Source organism: Tamandua tetradactyla, chromosome 26 (genome assembly GCF_023851605.1).
Source record: "Tamandua tetradactyla isolate mTamTet1 chromosome 26, mTamTet1.pri, whole genome shotgun sequence".
NCBI lineage: Eukaryota > Metazoa > Chordata > Mammalia > Pilosa > Myrmecophagidae > Tamandua > Tamandua tetradactyla.
This window is the reverse complement of record NC_135352.1, coordinates 29,508,035-29,533,296: the sequence shown is the minus strand read 5'-3', so window position 1 is coordinate 29,533,296 and position 25,262 is coordinate 29,508,035. Positions and strand designations below refer to the sequence as shown.

The 25,262-nt window shown below is 40.8% G+C and overlaps 1 long non-coding RNA gene across 1 annotated transcript in view; it reads right to left on the bottom strand.

Moving 5' to 3' along the window:
- The window catches only part of LOC143669985 (uncharacterized), a 58,953-nt gene extending 45,691 nt beyond the window's left edge, over window positions 1-13,262 (bottom strand). Inside the window, exons 1-2 of the long non-coding RNA XR_013169179.1 lie at window positions 13,102-13,262; window positions 11,835-11,943 (exon numbers count right to left, since the gene is read on the bottom strand). This is a non-coding gene — a long non-coding RNA (uncharacterized LOC143669985). The remainder of the gene's footprint in view (window positions 1-11,834; window positions 11,944-13,101) is intronic.
- Between the last annotated feature and the right edge of the window lie 12,000 nt (window positions 13,263-25,262).

The following is a 25,262-nucleotide window of genomic DNA, read 5'->3' as shown; positions in this document are numbered from 1 at the left end:
CCTGCTTTCTACTTTGGCATATTTACCAAGTTTTATGTTTCCTTAAAGTCTAGATCTACTGCAGATAACCTGGCTTTCAGGTAAAGCCCAAGAAAGCCTCTCACCCACCCACACGACTGCTCAGTGACCTGGATGTACCTGAGTTTTAGGTGTCAGAGATGGAAAGACAAGTAATTAGTTGTAAGACTCTATGAATCAGTCTCTCCAAATGCCAAATGCAACAGAGGTAAGGAGCCAAGGGTATTCAGCCCTTTTTGGTTGTTTGCACTTATATTAAAGAAGTTACAACATCCATCAATAGCAATTAATATTTCCTGAGTGCTTATTGGTCTCATGGCATTGTATTAAGCCCACCTAGGACTCTATACAACATAGAGGATGAGAAGTTTCTGGACTCAGTGAACATCCAACAATAAACAAGACATGGCAATTAATTAGGAAATATTTCTGAAGTGCCTATTTAGCCACAGCATTTGACCAGAAGCTTGTATACTGCAAACTCAAAAATCATAAGGTAGACCCTCTAACAGTTGGAGCATACCCAATTACATGTTTCAAAAGCCCTGAACCCTGCTTCAGAGAGGAAGTCCGAGATCTTGCTTTCACACCTCCAGCCCTCAAGGCAGTGTTTGTTATCCCCGAGGCACTACTGCCCCCAGGGGATGCTTAGAAACATATGGGAGCATTTCTTGTTAACATTTTTTAATTTTTTGGCATGGGCAGGCACTGGAAATCAAACCCAGGTCTCTGGAATGGCAGGCAAGAACTCTGCCACTGAGCCACCATGGCCCACCCTCTTATTAACGTCTGGTTATTATAAACTAGGATTTAATTTATGAAGTCCAGGGATACTAATGTCCTGCAATGTGCTGGACAGTCCTTAACAACCAAAGACATTTTCACTCAAAATGCCAAAAGAACCCCTATTGACTTGATATGATAAGGGCTCTGAAAATACTCAAAATGTCTTGATATTCTCACAAACAGTGCAGACAATCAAAGCTATAGACTGAGCCCCCAATCTTGGGGCTTGTTATTTTGCAACTTAACCCCACAAAGGATAGGTCAAGCCTACTTAAAATTAGGCTTATGAGTCACCCCCAAGAGAACCTCTTTTGTTGCTCAGATGTGTTGCTCTCCAGCCAACACAACAAGCAAACTCACTACCCTCCCCTGTCTACATGGGCATGACTCCCAGGGGTGTGGAATTTCCTGGCAACGTGGGACATAAATCCTGGAATGAGCTGAGACTCAGCATCAAGGGATTGAGAAAACCTTCTCAACCAAAAGGGGGAAGAGTGAAATGAGACAAATTAAGTGTCAACGGTTGAGAGATTCCAAACAGAGTTGAGAGGTTATCCTGGAGGTTATTCTTATGCATTAAATAGATACCACGTTGTTAGTCAAGATATAATGGAGAGGATAGAAGGAACTGCCTGAAAATATAGAGCTGTGTTCCAGTAGCCATGTTTCTTAATGATGATTGTATAATGGTATAGCTTTCACAATGTGACTGTGTGATTGTGAAAGCCTTGTGTCTGATGCTCCTTTTATCTACCTTATCAACAGATGAGTAAAACATGGAATAAAGATGAATAATAGGAATTCCTGGAAGATGGCGGCTTAGTAAGACGCGCGGATCTTAGTTTCTTCTCCAGGACAGCTACTAGGGGAGCAGAAACGATACAGAAAGCACCCAAAGCCACAACAGAGATAAAAAAGACAGCGTACCCCATCCTGGAACAGCTGGCTGGCTGAGAGAAGCAGCTCGGGTGAGATTGCCGAGGCGCGTGGGCTTCACCAGGCAGGGCAGCAAGTGGCCGGAGTTACTCCCTTCCCCCTTCCCGGGCCGGCTGGGAAAATTGGAGAGGCGGTCCCCTGAAACCAAGGCGGCTGGCACCCACACCACGCGCAACCCCCTGGACCAACTGAGAGAATTGGATTGGAAACCCCCAGGCCGCGGAGAACGGTGACGGGTGGGGGAGGCCCCTTCCAAACCCGTGACTCCCGGGGAACATGCACTCTCTCGGGCGGGCCGCTGCCGCTGGCGCCCTTCCGCCACGCTTGTCGCCCAGGGCCGACTAGGAAATTCGGACGGGCTCTTTCCCGGGCAGCGGCGACCAGCAACCCTCCCTGCGTTCGGACCCCGGGCCGGCTCAAGCCGCTTCGGCTAGCGAACCCCCCGGACGGCGAGAGTTTTCCAAAGTTTAAGGTCCCACAGCACCTTTTACTGGTGGGACCCGCAGACAAACGTGTGCCACGAGCGCCACCTACTGGGCAGGATAAGAAAAACAGAACCCAGAGATTTCACAGGAAAATCTTCCAAACTTTTGGATCCAATACCCAGGGAAATCTGTCTAAATGCGCAGACGCCAACAGAAGATAACGGATCACGCTCAAATAATTGAAAATATGGCCCAGTCAAAGGAACAAACCAATACTTCAAATGAGATACAGGAGCTGAGACAACTAATGCTAAATATACGAACAGAAATGGAAAACCTCTTCAAAAACGAAATCGATAAATTGAGGGAGGACATGAAGAAGACATGGGCTGAACATAAAGAAGAAATAGAAAAACTGAAAAAACAAATCACAGAACTTATGGAAGTGAAGGACAAAGTAGAAAAGATAGAAAAAACAATGGATACCTACAATGATAGATTCAAAGAGACAGAAGATAGAATTAGTGATTTGGAGGATGGAACATCTGAATTCCAAAAACAAACAGAAACTATCGGGAAAAGAATGGAAAAATTTGAACAGGGTATCAGGGAACTCAAGGACAATATGAACCGCACAAATATACGTGTTGTGGGTGTCCCAGAAGGAGAAGAGAAGGGAAAAGGAGGAGAAAAACTAATGGAAGAAATTTTCACTGAAAATTTCCCAACTCTTATGAAAGACCTAAAATTACAGATCCAAGAAGTGCAGCGCACCCCAAAGAGATTAGACCCAAATAGGCGTTCTCCAAGACACTTACTAGTTAGAATGTCAGAGGTCAAAGAGAAAGAGAGGATCTTGAAAGCAGCAAGAAAAAAACAATCCATCACATACAAGGGAAACCCAATAAGACTATGTGTAGATTTCTCAGCAGAAACCATGGAGGCTAGAAGACAGTGGGATGATATATTTAAATTACTAAAAGAGAAAAACTGCCAACCAAGACTCCTATATCCAGCAAAATTGTCCTTCAAAAATGAGGGAGAAATTAAAACATTCTCAGACAAAAAGTCACTGAGAGAATTTGTGACCAAGAGACCAGCTCTGCAAGAAATACTAAAGGGAGCACTAGAGTCAGAACCGAGAAGACAGAAGAGAGAGGTATGGAGAAGAGTGTAGAAAGAAGGAAAGTCAGATATGATATATATAATACAAAAGGCAAAATGGCAGAGGAAAATATTATCCAAACAGTAATAACACTAAATGTTAATGGACTGAATTCCCCAATCAAAAGACATAGACTGGCAGAATGGATTAAAAAACAGGATCCTTCTATATGCTGTCTACAGGAAACACATCTTAGACCCAAAGATAAACATAGGTTGAAAGTGAAAGGTTGGGAAAAGATATTTCATGCAAATAACAACCAGAAAATAGCAGGAGTGGCTATACTAATATCCAACAAGTTAGACTTCAAATGTAAAACAGTTAAAAGAGATAAAGAAGGACACTATATACTAATAAAAGGAACAATTAAACAAGAAGACATAACAATCATAAATATTTATGCACCGAACCAGAATGCCCCAAAATACGTGAGGAATACACTGCAAACACTGAAAAGGGAAATAGACACAAATACCATAATAGTTGGAGACTTCAATTCCCCACTCTCATCAATGGACAGAACATCTAGACAGAGGATCAATAAAGAAATAGAGAATCTGAATATTACTATAAAGGAGCTAGACTTAACAGACATTTATAAGACATTACATCCCACAACAGCAAGATACACCTTTTTCTCAAGTGCTCATGGATCATTCTCAAAGATAGACCATATGCTGGGTCACAAAGCAAGTCTTAACAAATTTAAAAAGATTGAAATCATACACAACACTTTCTCGGATCATAAAGGAATGAAGTTGGAAATCAATACTAGGCGGAATGCCAGAAAATTCACAAATACCTGGAGGTTCAACAACACACTCTTAAACAACGAGTGGGTCAAAGAAGAAATTGCAAGAGAAATTAGTAAATACCTGGAGGCAAATGAAAATGAAAACACAACATATCAAAACTTATGGGATGCAGCAAAGGCAGTGCTAAGAGGGAAATTTATTGCCCTAAATGCCTATATCAGAAAAGAAGAAAAGGCAAAAATGCAGGAATTAACTGTTCAATTGGAAGAACTGGAGAAAGAACAGCAAACTAATCCCAAAGCAAGCAAAAGGAAAGAAATAACAAAGATCAGAGCAGAAATAAATGAAATTGAAAATATGAAAACAGTAGAGAAAATCAATAAGACCAGAAGTTGGTTCTATGAAAAAATCAATAAGATTGATGGGCCCCTATCAAGATTGACAAAAAGAAGAAGAGAGAGGATGCAAATAAATAAGATCAGAAATGGAAGAGGAGATATAACCACTGACCTCACAGAAATAAAGGAGGTAATAACAGGATACTATGAACAACTTTACGCTAATAAATACAACAATTTAGATGAAATGGACGGGTTCCTGGAAAGACATGAACAACCGACTTTGACTCAAGAAGACATAGATGACCTCAACAAACCAATCACAAGTAAAGAAATTGAATTAGTCATTCAAAAGCTTCCTAAAAAGAAAAGTCCAAGACCAGATGGCTTCACATGTGAATTCTACCAAACGTTCCAGAAAGAATTAGTACCAATTCTCCTCAAACTCTTCAAAAAAATCGAAGTGGAGGGAAAACTGCCTAATTCATTCTATGAAGCCAACATCACCCTCATACCAAAACCAGGCAAAGATATTACAAAAAAAGAAAACTACAGACCAATCTCTCTCATGAATACAGATGCAAAAATCCTCAATAAAATTCTAGCAAATCGTATCCAACAACACATTAAAAGAATTATACATCATGACCAAGTAGGATTCATCCCAGGTATGCAAGGATGGCTCAACATAAGAAAATCAATTAATGTAATACACCATATCAACAAATCAAAGCAGAAAAATCACATGATCATCTCAATTGATGCAGAGAAGGCATTTGACAAGATTCAACATCCTTTCTTGTTGAAAACACTTCAAAAGATAGGAATACAAGGGAACTTCCTTAAAATGATAGAGGGAATATATGAAAAACCCATAGCTAATATCATCCTCAATGGGGAAAAATTGAAAACTTTCCCCCTAAGATCAGGAACAAGACAAGGATGTCCACTATCACCACTATTATTCAACATCGTGTTGGAGGTTCTAGCCAGAGCAATTAGACAAGAAAAAGAAATACAAGGCATCAAAATTGGAAAGGAAGAAGTAAAACTATCACTGTTTGCAGACGATATGACACTATACGTCGAAAACCCAGAAAAATCCACAACAAAACTACTAGAGCTAATAAATGAGTACAGCAAAGTAGCAGGTTACAAGAGCAACATTCAAAAATCTGTAGCATTTCTATACACTAGTAATGAACAAGCTGAGGGGGAAATCAAGAAACAAATCCCATTTACAATTGCAACTAAAAGAATAAAATACCTAGGAATAAATTTAACTAAAGAGACAAAAAACCTATATAAAGAAAACTACAAAAAACTGCTAAAAGAAATCACAGAAGACCTAAATAGATGGAAGGGCATACCGTGTTCATGGATTGGAAGACTAAATATAGTTAAGATGTCAATCCTACCTAAATTGATTTACAGATTCAATGCAATACCAATCAAAATCCCAACAACTTATTTTTCAGAAATAGAAAAACCAATAAGCAAATTTATCTGGAAGGGCAGGGTGCCCCGAATTGCTAAAAGCATCTTGAGGAAAAAAAACGAAGCTGGAGGTCTCGCGCTGCCTGACTTTAAGGCATATTATGAAGCCACAGTGGTCAAAACAGCATGGTATTTGCATAAAGATAGATATATCGACCAATGGAATCGAATAGAGTGCTCAGATATAGACCCTCTCATCTATGGACATTTGATCTTTGATAAGGCAGTCAAGCCAACTCACCTGGGACAGAACAGTCTCTTCAATAAATGGTGCCTAGAGAACTGGATATCCATATGCAAAAGAATGAAAGAAGACCCATCTCTCACACCCTATACAAAAGTTAACTCAAAATGGATCAAAGATCTAAACATTAGGTCTAAGACCATAAAACAGTTAGAGGAAAATGTAGGGAGATATCTTATGGATCTTACAACTGGAGGCGGTTTTATGGACCTTAAACCTAAAGCAAGAGCACTGAAGAAGGAAATAAATAAATGGGAACTCCTCAAAATTAAACACTTTTGTGCATCAAAGAACTTCATCAAGAAAGTAGAAAGACAGCCTTCACAATGGGAGACAATATTTGGAAATGATATATCAGATAAAGGTCTAGTATCCAGAATTTATAAAGAGATTGTTCATCTCAACAACAAAAAGACAGCCAACCCAATTACAAAATGGGAAAAAGACTTGAACAGACACCTATCAGAAGAGGAAATACGGATGGCCAAGAGGCACATGAAGAGATGCTCAATGTCCCTGGCCATTAGAGAAATGCAAATCAAAACCACAATGAGATATCATCTCACACCCACCAGAATGGCCATTATCAACAAAACAGAAAATGACAAGTGCTGGAGAGGATGCGGAGAAAGAGGCACACTTATCCACTGTTGGTGGGAATGTCAAAGGGTGCAACCACTGTGGAAGGCAGTTTGGCGGTTCCTCAAAAAGCTGAATATAGAATTGCCATACGACCCAGCAATACCATTGCTAGGTATCTACTCAAAGGACTTAAGGGCAAAGACACAAACGGACATTTGCACACCAATGTTTATAGCAGCATTATTTACAATTGCAAAGAGATGGAAACAGCCAAAATCTCCATCAACAGAAGAGTGGCTAAACAAACTGTGGTATATACATACGATGGAATATTATGCAGCTTTAAGACAAGATAAACTTATGAACCATGTAATAACATGGATGGACCTAGAGAATATTATGCTGAGTGAATCCAGCCAAAAACTAAAGGACAAATACTGTATGGTCCCACTGATGTGAACGGACATTCGAGAATAAACTTGAAATATGTCATTGGTAACAGAGTTCAGCAGGAGTTAGAAACAGGGTAAGACAATGGGTAATTGAAGCTGAAGGGATACAGACTGTGCAACAGGACTAGATACAAAAACTCAAAAATGGACAGCACAATAATACCTAATTGTAAAGTAATCATGTTAAAACACTGAATGAAGCTGCATCTGAGCTATAGGTTTTTGTTTTGTTTTGTGTTGTTTTGTTTTGATTTTACTATTATTACTTTTATTTTTTTCTCTATATTAACATTCTATATCTTTTTCGGTTATGTTGCTAGTTCTTCTAAACCAATGCAAATGTACTAACAAATGATGATCATGCAGCTATGTGATGATGTTAAGAATTAATGATTGCATGTGTAGAATGGTATGATCTCTAAATGTTGGGTTAATTTCTTTTTTTCTGTTAATTAAAAAAAAAAAAAAAGAGAAGGGATAATTGGAGATGAAGGGATACAGACTGTACAACGGGACTGAATATAAAAACTCAGAAATGGACAGCACAATACTACCCAATTGTAATGCAATTATGTTAAAACACTGAATGAAGCTGCATGTGAGGTATAGGTTTTTTGTTTTTGTTTTTTTTTTCTTTCTATTATTGTTTTAATTCTTATTCTGTTGTCTTTTTATTTCTTTTTCTAAATCGATGCAAATGTACTAAGAAATGATGAATATGCAACTATGTGATGTTATTAAGAATTACTGATTGTACATGTACATTGAAATGATTTCTAATTGTTTTGTTAATTCTTTTTTTAATTAATAAAAAAAAAAAAATATTAAGTACAAAGTTCTTACAAATATCAGCACTGCTATAGTAATGATCTATGTAACTAAATATTTTCAAGATTTTTATTTCAGGAATTTATATTATCTAATGTTATTATAACTGCTTATAGATTTTTTGTTTTTATTGTATAGTATAAAATATATACAAAGCAAAGAAAAAAAAAAAAAAAAAAAAAAAAGTTAACTCAAAATGGATCAAAGATCTAAACATTAGTCTAAGACCATAAAACAGTTAGAGGAAAATGTTGGGAGATATCTTATGAATCTTACAACTGAAGGCGGTTTTATGGACCTTAAACCTAAAGCAAGAGCACTGAAGAAGGAAATAAATAAATGGGAACTCCTCAAAATTAAACACTTTTGTGCATCAAAGAACTTCATCAAGAAAGTAGAAAGACAGCCTTCACAATGGGAGACAATATTTGGAAATGATATATCAGATAAAGGTCTAGTATCCAGAATTTATAAAGAGATTGTTCATCTCAACAACAAAAAGACAGCCAACCCAATTACAAAATGGGAAAAAGACTTGAACAGACACCTATCAGAAGAGGAAATACAAATGGCCAAAATGCACATGAAGAGATGCTCAATGTCCCTGGCCATTAGAGAAATGCAAATCAAAACCACAATGAGATATCATCTCACACCCACCAGACTGGCCATTATCAACAAAACAGAAAATGACAAGTGCTGGAGAGGATGCGGAGAAAGAGGCACACTTATCCACTGTTGGTGGAAATGTCAAAGGGTGCAACCACTGTGGAAGGCAGTTTGGCGGTTCCTCAAAAAGCTGAATATAGAATTGCCATACGACCCAGCAATACCATTGCTGGGAATATACTCAAAGGACTTAAGGGCAAAGACACAAACGGACATTTGCACACCAATGTTTATAGCAGCTTTATTTACAATTGCAAAGAGATGGAAACAGCCGAAATCTCCATCAACAGAAGAGTGGCTCAACAAACTGTGGTATATACATACGATGGAATACTATGCAGCGTTAAGACAGGATAATCTTATGAAGCATGTAATAACATGGATGGACCTAGAGAACATTATGCTGAGTGAGTCTAGCCAACAACTAAAGGACAAATACTGTATGGTCCCACTGATGTGAACAGACATTCGAGAATAAATTTGGAATATGTCCTTGATAACAGAGTCCAGCAGGAGGTAGAAACAGGGTAAGATAATGGCCAATTGGAGTTGAAGGGATACAGACGGTGTAACAGGACTAGATACAAAAACTCAAAAATGGACAGCACAATAATACCTAATTGTAAAGTAATCATGTTAAAACACTGAATGAAGCTGCATCTGAGCTATAGGTTTTTGTTTTGTTTTGTTTTGTTTTGTTTTGATTTTACTATTATTACTTTTATTTTTTTCTCTATATTAACATTCTATATCTTTTTCGGTTATGTTGCTAGTTCTTCTAAACCAATGCATATGTACTAAGAAATGATGATCATGCATCTATGTGATGATGTTAAGAATTAATGATTGCATATGTAGAATGGTATGCTCTCTAAATGTTGGGTTAATTTCTTTTTTCCATTAATTAAAAAAAAAAAAAGAGAGAAGGGATAATTGGAGCTGAAGGGATACAGACTGTACAACGGGACTGGATATAAAAACTCAGAAATGGACAGCAGAATACTACCCAATTGTAATGCAATTATGTTAAAACACTGAATGAAGCTGCATGTGAGGTATAGGTTTTTTGTTTTTGTTGATTTTTTTTTTCTTTCTATTATTGTTTTAATTCTTATTCTGTTGTCTTTTTATTTTTTTCTAAATCGATGCAAATGTACTAAGAAATGATGAATATGCAACTATGTGATGTTATTAAGAATTACTGATTGTACATGTAGATTGGAATGATTTCTAATTGTTTTGTTAATTCTTTTTTTAATTAATAAAAAAAATGTATTTTGCTAAAAAAAAAAGTAAATATGTCTTTATATGCAAAAAAAAAAAGATGAATAATAGGGGGAACAAATGTTAAAATAAATTTAGAGTGAAATGCTGGTGATTGGTGAAATGCTGGTGATTGGTGAGGGGGTGGGTGGGGGTAATGGTATGTATTGATTTTTTTCTGTTTTCTTTTTATTTCTTTTTCTGAATAGATGCAAATGTTTCAAAGAAATGATCATGATGATGAATATGCAACTATGCGATAATATTGTGAATTACTGATTATATATGTAGAGCGGAATGATCAAAAGTTACAAATGTTTGTGTTTGTTTGGTGTTTTTTGGTATTTAAAAAAAATTTTTTTAATTAATAAAAAAAAGTTGAATGATTAAAAAAATACTCAGAATGTTGGAGAGTCTTTATTCCTCACTCTATTTCCTTCCCACATACTTTGGAAAACCCTTGGAGATGGGGGAGAATGTGAAAAAGAGGAGATAATGGCCAGGTTAACCCAGAGTCCCCAGCAGATGGTGAGCCTCAGGCATTTGAGGCATTTGCTGTATAGTCCTATGTTTTTGTTAATTGTTATTTTAGTAACATATATACAAACCTCAGTGGTCTGTTCTGCTAACTAGTCCAGAAAAGCATGTGTTTTTATCCTGGCTGCTAAAAGACATCTAAGACAATGCGCTGACTTAAACACATTGAGAATTTATTGCCTCACAAGATTGAGGCTTGTGAGAAGTTCATAATCAAGTTGTCAGCAAAGCAGTGTTTTGTTGTTTTTTTTCTAGAAGACTGTGCCATTCTGGGGCTGGCTGCTGGCAATCTTTGGTCCTTGGCCTTTCTGTCACCTGGTGTGCTTTTCTGAATCTGTTCTGTTCCCTAGAAAAGATTATGCTCTTTTTTTTCTTTTTCTTTTTTCTTTCTTCTTTTTTTTTGCATGGGCAGGCATCAGGAATCGAACCCAGGTCTGTGGCATATGACTATGATCTTTTAATCCATCTTTATGGTTGGGACTTCTGATTAGGTTGCTTCCATGGAGATGTGTCCCAGCCCATTCAAGGTGAGTCTTAATCCCCTTGCTGGGGTTCTTTATGAGAGCATAAAAGACAGATGAATATATGAGAGCTCAGAATAGCTAAGAGATGAAATCCAGCGAAAAGCCTCCACAGGAGAAAGCCACTGAAACCAACCCAGGAAAGAAGGACCAGCAGATGTCACTATGTGTCCTCCCCACTAACAGAGGAACCCCAGATGCCAGCAGGCTTTCCTCTGAGAAGGTATCTTCCTTTTGATGCCTTAATTTGGACATTTCCATGCTTTGGAATTATAAATGTGTAGTCTAATAAGTCCCCTTTGAAAAAGTCACCCCAGTTCTGGTATATTGCCTTCTGGCTGCGTTAGCAAACTGAAACACATGGCAATGTATCTGGAGGCATCTTCTCCTCTCTCCTGGGTTGCGTTGACTTCCAGCTTCTGGCTGCTCCCTGCAGAATCTCTCTCCACCTGCTTTTCGGTCTACTAATAAAGGACTCCACTAATCCGGATTAAAGCCCAAACTTATTCAGTTGTTCCATTCCTTAACTGAGGTAACATGTTGAAGTGATCTTTTTCACACTGGGTCCACACCCATCAGAATGTGGACCAAGAACTTGTCCAGACTGTAGTACACAATTCAATCCACCACACCAGGCCTTTCATTGTCGTGGTTAAGTTACTTTTCGGAGCAAGTTAACCAAGATTCTAAGTACAGAATATCATTTGCCCCTTGCTTTCAACTCAGCAACTATATCAGAATGTCTTTCAGGATGATGTTTTCTTAATAACTGTGTCCAATTAAAAAAACAGGAATATTAAGTATAAAAGTGACCATACCGTGAAATTCATTAGAGACTCCAGTCACCACACTGGGCATTCCCAAGATGGTCTGTGTTCTAGCAGGGAAACCTACCAGATTCGCAGCAAGAGGCTGAGCAAGGTCCACCTGAAAGCATAAAAAGAAGTTGAACGAGTTGTGACTAAACAAGGAGCAGGGACAATGGAAAGAAGGGGAGTGACACCCTGGAGAACGAGAATGTAGGAAAGTAACCCTGAATCTGCCAGATGTGGGGGTGTGGGGGGCGGCTGGGAAAGGTATCACCATCCAAGCCTTTTTGGAACAATGCCTTCAGGCAGCAGAAAAGTGACCTTGAAGAATGGCATCTGGCTCTAGGTAAGGCTAAGGAAAATTTAAAAAGGGTGGTCAGCAGAAGAGAGATATTATTTTTGTGTTATCCTTTTCTAAGAACACCCCATAAGAACTCCTTCCCATGGTTCTCCTAAATTAAGATTTAATTCCACAATGATCTCCCCAAATGTGGGATTTTATAAAAAAAAAAAATTATGGGGCAGAACATGCTGTGCTCCACCTCTTTCCAAGTCCTGCATAAATGATGCAGCGCCTCACTTCAGAATGTGGGAAACTTGCCAATCCTTTTCTCAGCTTCTGGGCCTCAGCAATAAAATGAGAAAGTAAGTACTGCTTACATCTTGAGTTCCATAAAATAAAAACTTTCCTGCTACAAAATGCCCATAAATCTCTTTGCTTTCAGTTGGGATCCCATTCCCTGTTGCTTTTTTCCTTTAATACACACACATATATATATATATATATATTTTTTTTTTTTTTTTAGAGAAGTTCTAGGTTCACAGAAAAATCATGCTGGAAATACAGTTCCCATATACCACCCCCTACTTTTAACAGCTTGCATCAGTGTGGTACCTTTGTTATAATTGATGAAAGAGTATTATTATAATTGTACTACCAACTGCAGTCCATAGTTTGCATCAGGGTAACTTACTTGTGCTGTATTAGTCCCACGTTTTCATGTTGTTATTTTAGAAATATACGTGAAACCTAAAATAAGTCTTTGGCACATATTTTTTTTTCCAAAGAAGTGAGAACATCCTATCAGGAACATCACAGTTAGGTACTTTATCATAATAACAGTTTCAGAGCTAAGGGTCACAAGTGACAGAAAATCCCATTCAAAACTGGATTAAGGAAAAAAATGGAATTTATTGTCCTGTGTAAACTGAAAATGTAGAGGTGGATTCCGGCTGGCTTTAGGTAGGGCCTAATCTGTAGCTCAAGGAAAATCACCTGGTTTCATTCCTTCCATCTTTTGATCTATTCTTAAATAGAATGTCCATTCAGGTTGCACCACAGCTCTAACTCCAGATTCTCAAGATTTAAATCCTCTGGCAAAAACAGAGACTTCCCTCCGAGTCACTTCCGCACACGCCAGGGTACACACTGCACGGACTACATTGTGTCATCAGGTCATCCCTAGCCAATCACTGGGCCGATGTGGATTCAGTGCTCTGATTGGCTAGGTCTGCATCACGTGTTCCATCCGGAACCGCTTATACTGGGGCTGGGGAGGCTCTATCTCGAAAGGAAATGGGAGATCAGAGGATCCGGGGCTGGACAGCAATGGAAATGCTTTCTGATATCATCACATGCTGCAGATCCACCGCCCCGTTTAATCAATTTATTAGAATTCAGAGCTAATCTGGCCATGGGCAGACATTTTCCAGCCAAGTGAGCCAAATAGTTTTTGTTCAGAATTTCTCAAAGTGTATTCTATGGCCCATACCATCTGAATTAGCTCAGATGTTTGTTTAAAAATGTAGGTTCTTAGGTCCCGACCCAGACCTACTTTATTAGAAACTCTTGAGCTGGGTCCCAAAAAAACATGTTTCAAAATAAGCTCTCAGGAGATTCTCATGGACAACTGATACCTAAAACCTAGGCCATATTGATGTCTGTGAAGACCCTGGAGAAATCCTGCTGGATACCTTTATATTCACCTCAACAAAATCAAATTCCAACATGCCACCTACATGGTGTTACCTTATTTATTTCTGTAAGGAAGGCTTGCACAGGTTTTGCATTTCATCATTTTTATGCATTATCCTTTGATTGGGGGCACCGCACAGAACTGCTAAGTGGCTGGTAAATTAACGGCAGAAACCAACTTCTTTTCTCTAAATTAATGTGTTCATCTTCTCAGGCTTCCTTGTCCCCACTATTCCAGCTTTGTTCTTTAGAAACCACGAAGAACTTTACCAAAAGTCTAATTAGATGGAGAGAAAAAGCAAATCTGAAGAAGTCCCCCTCCATATTTAAGCTTAAATTAATTTATTTTCTTTTCTGGCTAAAAGGTTCTATTTTAATGGCTGAGCACCACCAGTTTTCAGAGTTCACAGAGTCTCACCTTTTCGGGGATCTGAAAAATGCCAGGAATACAATGGAAATGCCTGACGGCACATTTACAGGACATACCTCTTCCCATAGAGGGAGACATATAGGTCAGAGTAAACATGAAACCTGCTGCCAGCTTTAATTCTACATCTAGAAAAATGTGAGTCCAGTTGGACTTAACCCTCTTGAGTAAAGATGGAATCTGATTGAGGCATCAAATCTCCTACCTTAGTGTATATGCAGGATTCCACTTTCAATATTCAACACTGTTTTTATGTTCTTTTTATAGCATTCCTTTTTGCAAGTCTGCAGTAGCATTTCATAGTGAAATTACTGCCAGGCAAAGGCCTTATGAAGCAACTTTATTACCAGTTCTGTTTTCTAAGGGATCCTTTTGTACATATAGCCCAACACGGCATCAGTCTTTTTCTGCAATGGCGATATTATGGGCTCATATCTACAGCAAGTAATTACTCACTATTACTCCCTGGTTTTTTTCTACATTGCTGTTTCCTAAATAGCAGTCTTCCTTTTTATATCTTTGTTGATTATTATTTCTCCCCAGGTGGGTTGCCTTACATTTATCTATATTAAATCTCATCACATTTACTTCACTTTCTCACTAAGCTTGCCAAATCAGATGACGGTTTAATCTCTCGCTCTCTCTTTCTCTCTTTCCTCCCTCCCTTACTTCCATCTGTCCATCTTTCTGTCTTTTCAGGTTTCACAGAAGCAAGCTATCTTCCTCCTTCCCATTAGTAGATAGATTGCAGAGTGTAGGTCTTGTCCAAAATGGATCCCGCATTTATAATATAAATATATTATAAATATAATATTTATACCTCCCCCATTTGAGAAAGAACTGTTAATAAGTACTTACCTTCAGTAATCTGATTGCCAACAACATTTTGCTTTTATTAAAGGGATAGCAGCGAAGGCTGTGGATTTGGCTTTATTGGAGTGGAATTAAGTTCATATCTTAGACCTTCAATTGTTGCTGAATATGTACCTGCTACATTTTGTTTATCCATTCGTCGGTTGCCAGTGTGGAAGACAGTTTGGCAGTTCCTCAGGAAGCTAGGTATAGAATTATATATGATCCACCAGTCTGGCTAGTAGGTATACACCCAGAAGAATTGGAAGCAGGGTCTCAAACAGATATTTGCACACCAATATTCATAGCAGCATTTTCGCAATTGCCAAAAGATGGAAGCAAGCCCACTGTCCATCAGCTGCTGAATGGATAAACAAGCTGTGTAAATACATGCAATGAAATATTATGCAGCAGTGAAAAGAGATCCATGTGACAACATGAATGAACCTTTTGAGAACATCATATGGAGTAAAATAAACCAGACACAAAAGAACAAATATTGTATGATCACACTGTTATGAAATAGTTACAATAAGCAAGCTCAAAGAGTTAGAATTTAGATTATTGGTTACTAGGAAATGGATTGGGGTTCGAGAATGGGGAGTTGATCATTTATACAGCAGCCCTATTTAAGTTGGTGGTAAAGGTTTGGAACGAATGGTGGTGATGGTTGCATATTATTGTGAGTGTAATTGGCAGCACTGAATGTAGAGGTGGATGTGATTAAAGGAGAGATTTGGGATGTATTTGCTACCATAATAAAAATTAAGATGAAACATAGGACTGTACAACCCAGTAAGCCCTATTGTAGATGATGGATTATGGTTAATAGCACAAGAATGGTCTTTCAGGAATTGTAACAAATTTATGATACTTATGATACTAATATAAAGTGATAATAATAGGGTAGAATATGGGAAAAATACACCTAATATAAATTATGGATGAAAGATAATTGAATGATTTTAATAATCTTTCATCAGTGGTAGCAAAGGTAACTTCTGTAAAAAAAAGTGCAATTATTTTGTAAAATGCTATCATCAATTGTAACAAATGTTTCACACCCGTGCAAGGATGTTGGGAGTGAGTTGGTGTTTGGGTATTCTGCACTGTGTGCAGATTGTTTTGTAGACCCACAACTTCTCTAATTAAAAAAAAAAATTAAGAGGCACTATGATTAATGAGAAAATAACAGACAAGGAATACTTCCTTCACCCGTGCCAAATATTTATTGAGCACCTATTATGTTCTAGGCCTTTTCTGTGTGCTGGTTGTACAACAGTAGACAAAACAGACAAAACATCTGTCCCCAGAGTAGGGAGAGCCGACTGTAAACAAATTATGAGAACCAGCAGCGATCCGCTCCCTAGAGAAAAATGGACAAAGGACAGGATCAGGCAATTCACCTAAGATAAAAACTGGGCAGCTACTAAGCGTCTGTTTGTGTTGTTCCTTCCCAAGGATTGTCTGAATTCTGCAAGCAGGACCTGTATGTGCATCCAGTGTCGCTCTATAAGCCCAGGGCCGAGCTCTGCCAGCTGCAGGCTGGTCTCTCATCGGCCCTTCGGCCAGGCTTTGCCAGCCCTGCTCTCCACTCAGGGTTGCAGCGCTGGGGCCGGCTGCCTGCTTTGGGACCTTGGTTCCTGCATCTGAGGTCTACAGACTACCTAACCTCTCTGTGTGTTTTTCAACTTTTTTTTTTATTATATAATAGAACATATATACAAAGCAAAGAAAGAAAAAAGCAATCGCTTTCAAAGCACTCTTCAACGAGTGGTTACAGGACAGATCCCAGAGTTTGTCATGGGCTACCACATACCATCCTCTCAGATTTTTCCTTCTCGCTGCTCCAGAATATAGGAGGCTAGAAGGAGTAAATTTTTTCTTTTTTATCATCACAATCGACTTTTTTCTTCTTTTTGTGAAAAATAACTGATATACAAAAAAACCATAATTTTCAAAGCACAGCGCAATGATTAGTTGTAGAACAGAATTCAGAGTTTGGCATGGCCAATTCCACAGTTTAAGTTTTTACTTCTACCTGCTCTATGATACTGAAGACTACAAGAAATATCAATATAATGATTCAGCAATTATATTCGTTTATTAATCGCTACCTTATCTATATAATTCCACGATCACCTTTGATCCTTATCCCACTCTTTAGGGATATTTGGGCTATGCCCATTCTAACTTTTTCATGTTGGAAGGGCTGTCAGTAATATGGGGTAACGAGATGGAACTAGCTGATATTCTGGAGAGGCTGGGCCCTCTAGGTTTTAGGATTTATCTTGTCCAGGGATGCATTTCGAGGTTGTAGTTTTCTGGAAAGTTTCCCTAGTGCATGGAACCTTTGTAGAATCTTATATATTGCCCTAGGTGTTCTTTAGGATTGGCTGGAATGGTTTTGTTTGGGATTTGGCAAGTTATGATAGGTAGCAATGTCTAACTGAAGCTTGCATAAAAGTGACCTCCAGAGTAGCCTCTCGACTCTGTTTGAACTCGTTCAGCCACCCATACCCTCTCTGCCTCAGTTTTGAAGCACAAATTAAAACAGTGCCTCCTTCACAGTGTTAGAATGAGAAGTTGATACATATAAGCTAATAAATGTAAAGTGCTTACAGTGGTGCCTGGTGCAAAGTAAGTACGTAATAAGTAAGAGTTATTATTTCGTTAATTTCAATGAAACTCAAGGGAGGGTCCTACTGAGGGGCAGTTGCAGCAGGACAGGCACTAGTCCCTCTCACCCCAGGCCAGCGGGACTGGTATCGCTGCTCAGGACCAGCCCCAACTGCAAGGTTCACTGCTGGGTTTTTTTGCAATCTTCTCTGTGAGACAACTCCGTGTATGTCAGTGGGGGAAAGCTCAGAACCAGGCAGCTAGTCTTTTCATCATTTTCATTAACACGTTGAGTCTTAACTTTTTATGTCCAAATGCATTGCACCGCATACCTTTGTGCTGACTTTTCATGAAGTAATTCTTGGTGGTTCACCCAGTTGTAATAAACCCCTAGCTTGCCTGTCTCTAGAGCTAATGTGAAGATGGAAAAAGACTTGACAAAAGGCCTCTATGAACTTCCGCAATAATAAACAAAGAAAGAAATCTGTTAGCTTTCCCCACGCATCTTGTTGAAAACGACCTCTCATCTGTACATGTTTATGCTTCGCCTTGGCTTCTCAGGCGTGCCCCACAGTAAATGCCACAATCCCCAGGTAGTATTTCAGTATAGCACATCTTGTGTTGGAAGTGGCAGTTGGTAGCAAAACTACTGTTCTCGAAGGTGAGAAGGAGATTTAAGGCTCGGGTTCCAAACGGCTGATATGAAATTTCAGGGTCTCTTGGCTCCTTAGACTTGGGGGCAAGGCCATGAATAACTAAGACTTTTGAAATGTCTTTATTACCCTGTTCCTTTATAAAACACCTCAAGGAAGGAGAAAGTATTACATGGAGAATTTTGACCCTTATGTAACTCTTGCGTTATCACAGTTCACAAAACCAAGATATATTTCAATATGGCAATAAAAACAGAGCTCTTGGCCATATAGATTTTCAAAAACATAGAATATGCCCAAATTCTTATTTTCTAATTTGGAAACTCTCCAACCCTCAAGATTTGCAAGTAGGAATTTACACTTCCTCAAAAATTCATATTCAAGTCCATTGATACAGTTGTAAAACATAGGAGAGATAAGATGTGGGTCGGTGAGTATATAAAATAAATAGACACGTAGTTTCGAAAATGACTCCTGGTTATGGTTATAATTTTTTTGTAGCAGAACCTGATTTCACCTTTGTTTTACCTTTGCCCATGTTCTCTATAATAGTGCAATTAAATAAAGCATTTACATAAGCACAATTTTACCTAGTGAACAACAGTTAAAGATCTACTGGTTTAATAAAATATCCTCTTGATAAACTTGAGGCCAGTTATATAAAGGAGTAAACTGACTGTTAGAAAAATAAGAACTGGTGAAGCATATAAACTGAAGATAAGCCTCCGTACCTAAAAGGGGGCAGCGTCTACTCAGTTCCCATCAACTGGTGCCATTCAGCATGAGGAGCCACGATGTTAGGGTTTCCAATTTTTCAAGGCAAATCAGAAATCCTGATTTTCATGAGAAAGTTTTCAATTTTGAAATTTTGAAAACTTCAAAAAAGCAAAATAAATCACTCTCCAGGCAAACAAACAAACCACATTTGTAATCCGGAAATGCCTCATGGGTTACCAGTTTGCAAGCTCTGCCGCTAGAGTCAGATTTGGATTGTTTTTAGGCTTTTAGCTATTCCAAGTGCTATTTGTGTTTCACAGCAAGTGGAGAATTCTCCTAAAGCATTGGATTGGAAAATATAAATGTATATAAGGCAATTACACTGATAGCTTAGGCTAGAACATTTTATCTAAAGGAGAACCATCATTAGAAACCTTAATAAGGTACAGACGGAGTGTAGAATTTTCTGGCATTTTATGAATCAAGCTAGCTGCATGGGGCAGGCTAGCACAGTTTCTGGAATGAGGATTTTCCATGATGCCATATCACAGACCTATTAGAGTATGGGGTTCCAAAGAATATATCAAAGGTAGTCTCTGAGTAAATATTTAAGTCTTTTTTAGCACTAAGAGCTATCTGAAGCATAGGTTAAATTTGTTCTGGGTAAATTGCTTCAGATGAAAGAAATTGACATCCAGTTCTGTCCTATTTTCATTTCTACTTCGCATCCTTTCTTCTTCCAGATCAGTTTTCTCTTCCTATCAGTCCAGTTTCATCATGTCTGTAACCCGAGCAATTCTTCTTAATTATTTTAACTAAGAGTTTATATCTGATTGTAAAATGCCTTATTCCATTTTCTTCCCACAGGCTTAGATTATCTGCAATATTATCTTTGGGGCTAATATTTAAAATTAGCCTAAGGAAACAATAGCATCCTATTCTCACACCCCGCGTGGCTTCCTGCTGCTGCAGAACCGCCCCTGTTCCTGGGCTTGCCTGCCAGTACCAGCACCCACTTTTGGATTCATCACAGGCCCAGCACCTGTTCTGGGGGCTGACAGTGAAATGAGCTTCTGGCTTTCTTCCCCATCTACTCTTCCTTAGTTAGTTCATCTTGCCATGCTCAAGAGCCAGGCTAGATTCTTACTATAAATTATAAACGAGGTGCCGTGCCCTTGAAACTCAAAAGAAAAAAAAAAGTTGGGGAATCCCTGTGTGGGTTAAGCACTCACAATGTAAGACCAGAGGAAACCTGGTTTTCCCATTTGCAGACATCTGCAGCATGAGGCAGGTGGGGGTGGGGGATGGTATAAGAAGTGAAAGGATTATTCTGGAGGTAAAGAAACTGGTAAGGAAGTTAATGGTTAATTTTAGAATCATCCAGACCAAAAAAAAAAAACAGGAACCAAATACCAGCTACTGTGTTTGGTCCTGAAAATACAAAGATAAAAAAGATAATACTAAGTTATCCTATTATTTTAATAAAAGGTGAGCTTGTCCTCAGAGATCTCAGAGTCTCAGAAAACACAGCAGAGTAACTCAACAATTACCAATTTAGTATGTACAAAGGTGACAGTATGTACGAGGCAGTACAGAGAAGTAAGAGTGAACCCCTCTCTGCTGGAGTAAGGGAAGGTTTCAAAGAAAGTTCAGCTATGGGAACAGGGCTTTGAAAAAAGAGTTGACCAGAAAGGCTAGTGGGAAAAGGGCACTCCTGGCACTATGGAGAAGCACAGCTGTCACTTAATGAAGAAGATGCACAGACCTACACCCCAGCCCACCCTAATAAAGACATGTGAACCAACGCCAGCCTGTACATATGTGTCTGCTAGGAGACACATATGTGTCTGCTAAGGAGACCCGGAAATCATGAGAATGCATGAGGGGCGGCTGGTGAAGGGGAAATGCCAGCAGTGGGGGGATGCAGGGCCACCGAGGGGCGGCTGGGGGCACCGAGGCAGGTGCGGGCGCCCTGGAGGAAGTCGGGCTCGCAGAGCAGCAGCAGCGCGAGCAGGGGGCGCCGAGGAAGCAGGGCGCTTGGGGCGGAACCCCCTCGGGGTGGAGCCGGAGCCCGCTTGGCCCCCGGCAGGATGCCCTGTAAACCCCGCAGTCCAGGTGGGGAAGAGGGAAAGAGGACGGGCGAGCGAGGGGCGCGGGCTGTGCGGGCAGAGGGGGTGCAGAGCGGGGGTTGGGGGGCGCAGCGGACAGGCTTGGCCCGAAAGCCGGCCGAGCGGCGCGAGGCGGCGGGGGTGGCGGGCGGAGGGCGCCAGCTGTACAAACCCGCGGAGCCCCCCGCGTGGCCCTTGCTGCGGACCCAGCGCACGTAGGAGGGGACGGGAAAGCCGGGCCCCCGGGGTGGGGGGCGCCCTCCGGCACGGGTGAAGGGCCGGGCATTCCAGGGCGGATTCGAACCCCCGGCTGCACGGCGCCCCTGCCCCTGCCCCTGCCCCGCGCGCATCTGGACGGCCCCTGCCTCCCTGTCCGCTCTTTCAGTGGCCGGGTGGAAAGCCAGGAAATCTCTACGTTTAATCCTCGATTTGTTAATTATTTAAACGCGGCGCGTGTGATAGTGTGGATTTAATTTGCTTTATTAAAAAAAAAAAAAAAGCGCGGCAAGTCTGCTGGGCGGGTGCTGCGGGAAGAAGCGGGGAAGGACACCCGAGGGGGTTTCTTCTGAGAATTGGCCGGCAAGCTCACACGCAAGCTGATTGTCGCCAAGATTCCAGTGACAACAGGGACTCCTAGCGATGAGAGAGAGGGTTTCATCCCCCACCCCACCCCCACCTCAAGCCTTTGCTCCAGATTCCTGCCAAGTTTCTTTCTCTCGGGCCGGGCCGGGACATGGCCTCCCAGCTGCCCTGCCCACGTAGCAGGCAGAGCGCCAAGTAGCTGTTCAGCCCGTGGCGGGGTGGGGGTGGGGGCCTGCCGCACCTGGTCACAGACCCCCTTTCCTCTGCCGAGCGCTGGGACAATGGAGAGTGGGGACCCAGGTTTATGCTTTCTTCTTAAAGGTCCTTAGAAGATGGGCACATGGTGGAAATGGCATCATATTAAAGGCTTATGAAGTACATATTATATGCCAGGCACACTTCTAAATGCTGGTATGGATTATCTCATTTATTCCTTACCTCATAGCTCTGAGATGGATTCTACTGTTATGGAAATGAAACAGAGAGGTTAAGGAACTGGCCCAAGCTCACACAGCCTCTGTAAGTCAGACTCCAGAGATCACGCCTCTAATCACCCCTCTGTCCTGCAGCTGCCTCATCTCCACAAGTGACAGGGCACCTCTCCACCAGTGCCAGCTGGATGCATCGAAGACTTTTCATGTAAACAGTGAAACCAGAAATACATTTGCCAAAAGCATGCATGCATAATTTTAGACTAAGAGATCACTGTTGTTCTAAGCTTGTTATAAAATTCAGAACACATAAAAGAAAAGCATGACAGCCTTGAACAAATAAAAGGAATTAAAAACCTGACTGTAAAGTAACATAAAAATGAAAACCTGGGGAAAGATGCACGATACTTAGAAACAAATGGCTAAATTTACTGACATTTCAAAACCTCTTAATGGAAGAAACATAGATGACATTTCACAGAGAAGGAACAAAAGGAGGATGGCAAACAAATGAAAAAGATGTTCAACCCCATTAATCATTTTCTAAATGTGAAGTAAGGCAACAAAAGGAGAAGGGATATCACTTGTAAAGTTGGCAATCATGAGTTCTCCTCAGTTTCCCCATTTTCAATTCTACACCTACATCAGTCTACTTCTCTTCCTTTACGATGTCATAACTGCGTCTCCCACAGTGAGGAACCTGGCACCCATGCTCCTCGATGTATCTGCTTATTTCACCAGCCCCCCACTCTGCATCCGGTCTCCTGTTTCCCCACTGCCCCTATCACCTTTCCGTTTGGACCCCGGCACCCGTGCTGCTGCAACCTCCACTGCCCCCTCCACGGGTACCCTCTTCACCCCACGTGGGCACCCCACCCGAGGCCCTACGCTGTGTCCCCACCCTCCCCCTGCCACACCCCCCATGTGGACACCTCCCTCACCCTGCTTGGGCTCTGACGGTCCACACAGGGTCATTCCTTCCATGCAGAGCCCTACTCTGCTTCCCTTTAATTCAGACCTTTTTAAAAGGTAAATCTGCTAGTATGAAAGAATTGGCTCAAAGGCCATAGATCTTTTAGCACAAATTTCCAAATTGCTTTCTTAATGGAGTGTGCCAATGTATAATACCGTAAAACTCACACTCGAGTGTCTAACCACATCTTTGCTGTCATCGGGTATTATCATTTTTTTCCCCCAGTGTTTTTCTCTTCTGGTTCCCTCCCATGATGGGTGTACCCAGGACAAAGCGAGAAAGAATCCCAGAGCAGTTTATGGGACTGTCTCACCTGGCTAGACACAGCCAGGTCTGCATTTAAACCATCTGCAACAGATGGGTTTTGATCCTGCGAGTCGGTGAACTGTGTAGTACTAAACCATCGATGCAGGCACCACTCTTCTGCAGTGAGTTCCCGCTCCCCACACTCAAAAAGCGGTAACTGGGCACCAATATTATTTGCTGGGTTTTGCAAGGGTTTGCACAGATGCATAAGTTATAGTCTCTGCCTTCGAAGACCTTGGGATTCTCCAAGACCAGATATTCAGATGATAGCACCAGCACAGCGTTTTTGACAGTTACTTCAATTTTCTGGGTGCCAAGTAACATGGAAAGTGGTACATCCTGAATTCCCTCGTGCCAGGACTGTGAATGATTCCACAATCATACCCCCATTACCTTTTTTTAAAAAAAATTAGAGCAGTTGTAGGTTTACAGAAAGATCACTCAGAAAAGTCCACAGTTCCCAAATAACTACCTCCCTGCACCGTTTTCCCTACTGCCAACATTCTACATTAGGGTTGTACCATTTTTTAAAAATTGATGAAACACTGTCATTACAACTATGCTATAACTAATAGCCCCGAGTTGACCTTCGGGTTCACTCCTTGTGCTGTACAGTTCTATGTTCTGGTAATTTCTATGCAACCTAAAATTTTCCATCTTACCCACTGTCAGATATGCCATCCAGAGGTGTTGACTGCACTAAGTTGTGCCTCCATCACCACCATCCATCCCCAGAACTTTTCTATCACCCCAAATACTACCCCCCTTTAAACGGAGCTCCCTCTTCTCTGCACACGACCCCTGAGCTCCGACCAGACCAGCCTCCCGACCTCCAGATGCCCGCGTGCCATGGCAGTGAATAGTTTCGCTTAGAAATAATAACTCCCACTCATTATGCAGCTGCCAGAGACACAGTCTCTCATTTAGTTCTCACAGCTCTGCTGAGGTAGTTGCTGCAATCCTTCACTTTTCAGATAGGGACACTGAGACCCAAAGAGAGTCTCGGTGTTTTAAAACACGGGGCCAAAGGCTGAGCACCGTGGGTTCTGACGGTAAGCTGTGCTCTGCCCTGGCTGCCCGGCCTCATTCCCACAGCTCGAGTGTCTCCCGCGTTTCCCCCGCAAGGCCTCCCCTTTCCCTTCTTTCTTTGTTTAGCCAAATTTATCCATCCATCAAGGCCAAGCTGATAGCCCCGCAAAATTTCCAGAATCTTCCCTGGCCAAGATCTCTCAGAGGAAGCTGAATCGCAGCCCCATAGACTTCACAAGGTCACTGGGCGAGTGCCTGACGAGGACAGAAGGGATAATTCATGAATCCCAAGCTGCCTCTAGTGGCATCCCTGGTCTCTCTCATCCCTCTGGGTGGAAACTTTTTTATTATAAATGTTCAATCCTAATCACTGTACTTTATAAATTCTCCCTGGGTGAAAGGCCATCTGAGCCCCTCGTCTGATGGAGTAAAAAGGAGAGTGTGTGTGTGTCTGTGTGCCTAAAAAAGAAATTATTCAGTGCTTGCAAATGGAAGATTATATCAGGGAAATGTAGGTAACTGGATGTAAAAAGGCCACTGCAGTTGTTGGCACTGAGCCATTCTAACCCTCCAGGCCTTGGAACCAAGTATATTTATGTCCTTTGTCACCTTCATAATTGGAAGGAGTCACTCCACTGACCCACTATCATTTTCCCCTTTATGGAATAGCTGTGGGAGGTCCAGGGTGACCCAAGGTCGTGGGCTTAAAATCGGTCTGGGTCTGGAGTGAGACAGAGTCATTACCCCCGATAGTTGCTTGCCAGC